We start from the raw sequence: 6699 nt of genomic DNA, 5'->3' as shown, positions 1-6699 counted from the left end.
TATATATTTCCCCTTTCCTTCTTTCTTTTCTCCTTTCCCCCATCCCAGTTGTTCTTTCCTTTTGAGCAGTTTCTTGCCTTTTCACAATATCTATTATACCTTTTGGAGCTTATTTACTCTTTCAGCTTCTTACACTAAGGAGACAATATGGTGTTTACACATGGGAACCTGGTTTATTCACTTATGAGTACAGTCTCTAGTTGCATCCATTTACCTATAAAAGCCTTGAGTTTATCTTTCTTTATAGCTGAGTAGTACTCCACTGTATAAAAATATCACATCTTTTGTGATATTTTGCTACACTTAATAAGCCTGTCTTTTTAAGCTCACATGTTTCCTTCCCAAGGTGACATGAAAACTCAGATCTGCACCTCTGGCTTCCAGGTGACTATAGAAATGCAACGATGCTTGGGTGCTGCTCCTCACCGAGTGGACAGTGTGTGGTACAGTTCCCGCTGGCTTCTCTGCACTGGCTGGGAAGGCGGTTCAAAGAAACCCCAGAGAGTGCCTGGGTTCAGGGTCCCAGCACAGCACACACAGGGAGAGGAAGAGAGGAAGAGACAGGTGTCTGAAGAAGGGAGGTGGGCAGTGCTGCTGGTGACCATCTGTGATTCTGTGGCCACAACCTGTCCACCAATGCAAAGACATCCCACGGGGCCAGAGCAGCTGAAGCACTTGTGGAAAGTGTTCCCAACACCTCCCTCATTTCTCTCACTTAATATTTCATCTGGCGTTTGAGTATCTTGGACCAACATGGGATTAATGGCCCTTTGTCCCCTAAAACAGTGCTGTTTTGATAGTGACGGCTTATTAAGTGGGTAGTAATGTTTATATTGGCGCAGAACTTCCACATACCTTACTTGGACTCCATTCTCACAACTCATGTGGCAAGAAAAGCAGGTGATAAATACAGTTATCCCTGGTGTCCCTGGGAAACTGGTTCGAGGACTCGCCTTCCTCAGGAACCAAAATCTGTGGATTCTCAAATCTCTTCTGTAACATTTGTAGCATTTGCATATAATTTCTGCATGCCCTGCTGTGTGGCCTAAATGATCTCTATATTACTGATTCTACCTACTATAATATAAATGCTGAACAACTGGTTGATCACAATGCAAGAAAAACTTGTACATGTCAGTACAGATGCACTCTTTTCTTTCGAATATTTTCAACCCATAGTTGGTTGAATCTGAGGATGTAGAACTCAAGGATACAAAGGATCGATTGTTTTCTCATTTTCTCTGCTGTAAGCTCTGAAGCCCAGAGAGGCAAAAGAGATTTCCTTGTTATATATTTAGTATGTGCAAGTGTTCAGACCCAAAGACACGTCTCTCAGTTCTAAATCTGGCAGGTTTTCTATACAGTAAGCATTATAACAGAGCCCCTCAGGGCTAGGACAGTCACTTTAGCATTGTGGTAGAATTTGTATGATATAAATGTCCCTTTTAGGACATAACCACAAGTCCTCAGAAAACCAAACAAGTTTTAGTGTAAGTGTGGCCCATGCAATACTTGCGGTATACTAAAGAAATACTTCCATTCCGGAGGAATGGAAGTCCAAGACCAAGGTGCCGTGAGGTTCGGAGTCTCCGGAGGGGACCCATAGTGCGTCCTACATGGGGGAAGGGATGAAAGGGGCACACTCACCCCCTCGAGCCCTTTCATAATCTTCAACACCATTCATGAGGCCACTACTCTCATGACTTAGTCACCCCCAAAGGTCCTGCCTCTAAATATTTGTCATCTTCTCCTGAGTGTGCCATGAACCCCTCATCTCAGCCATCTAAAGTGAAGTCATCTTGTTGGCCCGCTCTCTCTGAACAGCCTCACCACTGAGCCTTTACCCTGCCAGCTCCAACCCTGCCAGGCATCAGCCACGTCCTGTAGGCTCTGCTGAGCGTGGCTCCCTCCCTGCCATTACTCTCCATCCGCGCCCTGTGTAGTCATTGTCACCTGTTTCCCAGACTTCCCGACCAACTTCCCATCTCCTTGCTTCTCCTCTTGTAAGCCAGCCTGCCCAGCAAACAGATGGGAGATCACTTCACAACACAAATCTGAGTCTGCCCCGCCAGGTAGCAAATTTCATTTCTCTTGAAGTCCAGAATCCTTACCGTGGTTCGAATGCTCTGTACCAGGCTTCCGTGATCCAGACACAAAAGCTCACTCTGGTGCACCTTACGATCTAGAGATGGAAACTGTTATGGTTTGTGTCTGGACATCCCCCAAAGCCTCATGTAGTCATAGGGACAGGCTTTTCAAAGGCAGCCAAATCCAGAGTTTGTGATTGATTCATGGTCCAATGGTGAGGTTAAGGGTGTGAGTGCTACACTTGCCCTAGGGCAGGTAGCCTGCATACAATATAACCGCAGAAAAAGGCTTGTCCCTTGCCTTTCTCCATTGTTGCTTTTGCTGTCTTCCACTGCCATGAACTGTTGCCCCTCTGCCATGAGCCACCCTGCCTTGGGGCCAGATGATATGGCCTGAAACCTCTATGAATTGCGAACTAAGTCGACCCTTTAACTTTGAGTGTGTGTATTTTGTCTCAGCAATGAGAGAAGTAACTGAGACAAAACCCTAAAACAAACAAGTGAACAATTGTGAATAATTTAGACTGTGATTCTTGTTATGAGGGAAATCAGCAGGACTCCACTGGGGAGGAAGGACAAGGTTTATTGCTGTAGGACCTAAAGGATGAGGAGTTAGTTCAGGCTGGTTGAGCCCTAGGGTGACAATGTGGAGGTGGGAAATGGGTTCAACTGGAGAGATGGAAAAGCCATGTAGGTAAAGCAGGGAGAGATGAAGATACTACAGGAGCAGTGTGGGTGTTACCCTATGTGGAGTGAAGAGCACAGGGCCAGTGGAGAGGGCTTGTCAAGGCAGGAGCAGGGCGTGAATCTGCCAGGACACTCACGGTTTTCCAGAAAACAGACGTAGACCAAGACAGGACAGCATACAGGGTCGTGCTGGTGTCTGTGGATGTAGCAGGTGGGTCTGAAAAACAAAGTGACCTGCACAGAGCTCAGACAGAACCTAATCTCCTAATTCCCAGTGTGGTGCTTCAATTTGATTCAACAATTAAGTCAAGGCAGTGACTTTAAAATGTCATAACTTTTTTGCTTCCAGTGGCAGTAGATCGTAGAATTGGCAGAAACCCTGCACATGAGCTGGCCTACTTCAGCTCTGCTGGAGAGGAAGGCAGGCATTGCCTTGTCCAGGGGCAGTTGGTTACTGCTGGGACTTAAGCACTCATGTTCAGGGAGGCTGACTGTGCAATGTTCTGGAGATGGCTTCTCCCTAGCTCTCCCATCAGACCACAAACAGGACTCTGCGTCCATGACTCAGAGGAATTGTTCACTTTAACATGGATTTAAGCTATGAACTCTTTCCCACGTTCTTGTGGCCTTTTCCTCTTTCAGCCTTGCTAGTTGGATATCAGGCCAGTGAACTTGTCTTCCCTGACCCTACCTGCTTTTCCAGACCTGAGGACTGGGAAAGGCAGTGGTGGGAGCAGGTAGGAAGGTGAAGGAGCAAACCAGAGCTTGTGTGTTCAAAGACTTCTCAGTCCAAGATTCTCTGGCAGTTTACTGAGAGTCTTAAAACCCACCTGCTGTGTGAGAACAGCCTCCGTTTTCTAACTAGAAAGTGTCGCATGGTAGGCATGTCCATATATACAACTTCAAGAGAGTTGGAATTAGTAAGGCAGATATCCTTGGGCCATATTCTACTCATTCTTGATGTCTAAAAAATCCTTAACCTCACAAGGACCTTAGGTCCTTAACCTCACAAGGACCTTAGGTGCAGCTGTCCACCCAGGATACCAGGAAGCCTGTTTGTGTCTGAATATTAGGAGGAAAGTAATGTAGTAGGCACTAATATCAGAGAACCTTACCCTGAAAGACTCATTTAAGAGAGATTTCTAGATTCTCAGATGAGGCCTCTATATCAAGGACAGCAAGTAGGGCCACTTCCTTGCGAAGTTATGAAAGAAATGGCATTTATCTCTTCAAATGCCAACCCCATCTTTCTGAGCCTGCATTGTGCTTCCAGAGCCTTAGAATGCTTCATTCCACAAGTTGAGTAGATTGCATGGACCAAGTTAGACATTCAGCCTTCATCCAACTCATCTGTCTTTATGTTCCATCCCCATATTTTCTAGATTTAATGAATCTGGGAAGTTCGTGTGACGTTTGGGAATATACAGTGTGGCTCTTATAAACAGCATGGAGTTGGACCATTTAAAAAAATATCACTAGTCTCTGCCTTGTGATTAAAGGGTATAATCCATTTACATTTAATGAAATCACTAATTAGGTAGGATTTTCATCTGTCATTTCTCTATTTTGTGTTTTGTTCTTTTATTCTTCCATTGTTTCTTTTCACTTTTCTATTTTGTTTTGTTCTATTCTTCCATTGTTTCTTTTGTGTTAAACAAATATTCTCTAGCATAACATTTTAATTCACTTGTCATTTCTTTTATTTGGCTTTTTATTTATTTATTTTGTAATTATATTACTTTATTTTTAATTCATTTTTATTAGTATATACTTGCCATACATAATGATCACATTCATATAGGAAATCTATACCTGTACATGCTAAATCTTGATTCTTTCTTTCCCCAATTCTCTCCCCTAACTTGAACCTTTCTTCCCCTCCCCACTTACAAAAGTTTTATTTCTATTTTTTCCTTCCATTTTCTTTTACAAATCCCTTTACCTTTCCTATCCTTCCCTTACCACTCTGCCTTCTCTTGTTCCACTTCCCATTTGAGTATGTTCTCCCTACTCCCCAGTATGTATCTTCCATTTTGCACCTTATTTACCCTTTGAGTTTCACACATAAGAGAAACAGTGCAATGTTTAAACTTGTGCATCTCATTTATTTCACTTAACAGTATAGGCTCAAGGTGCATCCATTTATCTAAAAATGACTCAAAATTACCCTTCTTTATTGCAGAGTAGTACTCCATTGTATGTAAATACCATATTTTCTTTATCTGTTCATCTGTTGATGGGCCTATGGCTGTTTCTAAAACTTAGCTATTATAAATTGTGCTGCTGTGAACATGGGTGTGTATGTATAACTGTGGTATGGTGCTTTTAACTTTTGGGAAGATACTAGAAAGGGAATAGCTAGATCAAATAGAACCCGTAGTTTTAGTTTTTTTGTTTTATTTGGTTATTTACAAAGCTATTTTCTTTATGTTGATCCCATTGCTTTCTATTAACGACTTAGCACACTCTAATTTGGATCGTTAACAATGTAATTTCAATCATATATAAAACTTTGCTCCATTTTAGCTTCATTCGCTTCCCTTCCTGCATTAATTGTCACACAACTTCCACACTTGTACCTTAAAAGCCCGGAATGGATATAGCTTTATAATGTTTTATGTAGTTGCCTTTTAGTCAGATAGCAGAAGAAGTGAGAAGCAAAAGTATATTTATGCTACCCATTAGAAGGCAAGGTGACCCTACTGATTGTGCATGGTTGCAGTCATGGAGATGAAGGATCCCAACATAAAAAAAAGTGGAAAACATTTACATCCTCACATGCAGTGTTTCCTTGGAATACAAAGAAATAGAAATGAATCTGGCTTTCTCTACAAGAGTGCAGAAGAGCGAGAAAAACTACTCAAAGCTGAAAGAAAATTCATTGAAGATAGAGTGAGAAATCATAGAACTGAAAAGGAAGGTCTGCGGTGATTCACATGAAGGGTTTGTTGCTATTCATCCAAAGGGAGCTGGCCCCTTTCTCTTCATGTTCTTGCAAAAGACGGCACAGCAGCTCTGTGCAGAGCTAGAGGAAGGAGTGTGGAGAGCCCTCTTGGTCGTGGTGGTGTAGCTCTACATTCTTTTGATGACCCGATCCTGACTGTTTGGGACCAGCAGAACCGGCCCAGGAGCAGAGATCGGGAGAAGGGAAGTTCACCTTTGTTGAGAAATTCAGCAGTCTCCGTTCTGTCACATTTTTGGCCAAAGGGCCACTCAAAGATGCAATGAGCAATGGCTTGAGAGCTGTCAGAAATGCTGTCAATGGCGGCTGTGTGATTCCAGGAGCAGGTACAGAAGAGGTGGCGATGGCAGAAGCCCTAATGAAATAGAAGCCCAGTGCCAAGAGTGGGTCCAGCCGAGTCCAAGCATTTGCTCATTATTCCCAAGGTCCTTGCTCAGAACCCTCGGTCTGACCTTCAGGAAACATTGTTTAAAATTCAAGTGGAACCTCCCGAGTCAGGTTAACTGGTGGGGTGTGGACTTGATCACAGGCGAGCTGATGGCAGCAGCGGAAGCAGGCATATGACACAACTACGGTGTGAAGAAACACCCGCTTCCCCTGCACTGTGGTTGCCTCCAGTACCCTCCTAGTCGACGAGATCGTGCAAGCTGCCATGTCCTCTCTATGATCACGGTATCTCCCCTGCCAGGTAAGTGTGGCATGTCCTCTCTGAAAGGCCAAGATGACACTTTCTGTATCATCCGAATCCCAAAGGCCACAGAATGATCTTGGAGAATAGAGCTGTGGAATTTCTGTCTAAGCTTCAAATGATTTTCAAAGGAGTTTTCATGTCCTACATTAAAAAACAGGAGAGAACACATGGCATCTATTCAGATTATGATGTTGTAGACTCCTAATCAAGGTACTTTTTAGTTACACTGACTGTGTACACAGATAGCAAGTCTTTTTTAGAGAACAGGAGGG

General features: G+C 43.4%; 1 pseudogene; it reads left to right on the top strand.

Moving 5' to 3' along the window:
* Nucleotides 1-5526: 5526 nt before the first annotated feature.
* LOC102013847 lies at nucleotides 5527-6403 on the top strand (annotated as a pseudogene).
* Nucleotides 6404-6699: the final 296 nt, after the last annotated feature.

This window comes from Chinchilla lanigera, unplaced genomic scaffold, assembly GCF_000276665.1.
Source record: "Chinchilla lanigera isolate Chin_1 unplaced genomic scaffold, ChiLan1.0 scaffold00096, whole genome shotgun sequence".
In the NCBI taxonomy this organism is placed as follows: domain Eukaryota; kingdom Metazoa; phylum Chordata; class Mammalia; order Rodentia; family Chinchillidae; genus Chinchilla; species Chinchilla lanigera.
Note: the sequence above shows the minus strand (reverse complement) of the source record. Positions and strands in the feature narration are given on the sequence as shown.